Source organism: Chrysochloris asiatica, unplaced genomic scaffold (assembly GCF_000296735.1).
Source record: "Chrysochloris asiatica unplaced genomic scaffold, ChrAsi1.0 scaffold00084, whole genome shotgun sequence".
Classification (NCBI taxonomy): Eukaryota; Metazoa; Chordata; class Mammalia; order Afrosoricida; family Chrysochloridae; genus Chrysochloris; species Chrysochloris asiatica.
Window position 1 is genome coordinate 10,045,365 of NW_006408602.1, and position 881 is coordinate 10,046,245.

Below are 881 nucleotides of genomic sequence, written 5' to 3' on the forward strand. Positions count from 1 at the left end.
TCTTTGAACTGAAAACCAACAAGAAGAGACAACAACCAGAGATTTACAGATGTGGCAACACCATCCAGAACTCAGACGACAGAACAGAACAAAATTACAACAACAAATTCAAAGGAGCTGGGAAGTCAATTGACAATAAAAATAATAACAATGTCAAAGAAGGGAAAAACATAGGAACAAAGGTCTAGGTGTGAGGAGGTCAGGTAAATTGCAGGATACAATAGACTGTCTTAAGTGGAGGGAAACGTTAATAGACTATAGGGTAACCACAAAGAAAGTTAATACTTCACAACTTACAATGAAGATGAAGATCCAAACAGAACAAGGAAACAATAAAACTAAGAAAAAACTGACAAGAATTAGCACAAAAAAACATAAACTCAGCACAAGAAGACATGCAGAACAAAAGAATGAGCAGCACCACAAAAAATTTACATAATGACAGCAATTAATTCATACCTACCAATAATTACACGGAATGTCAATGGATTAAATGCACCAGTGAAGAGACTGAAAGTGGCAGAATGCATAAGAAAACAAGACATTTCAATATGCTGACTGCAAGAGAAACACCTTACACACAGAGACAAAAACAGAGTAAAAGTTAAAGGATGGGAAAAAATACACCAAGCTAACGACAATAAAGAACAAGCAGGAGAGGCAATACTAATTTCTGATAAAGTAAACTTTAAGACAAAAACCAGCATAAGAGATAAAGAAGGACACTATCTCATGATTAAAGGGTCAACTGAGCAAGATGACATAACCATAATAAATATCTACATGCCAAATGAAAGAGCACCAAGATATATAAAGCAAACCATACTGGAATTTAAGAAAGAAATAGCTAAATCTACAATTATAGTGGGAGATTTTAATAC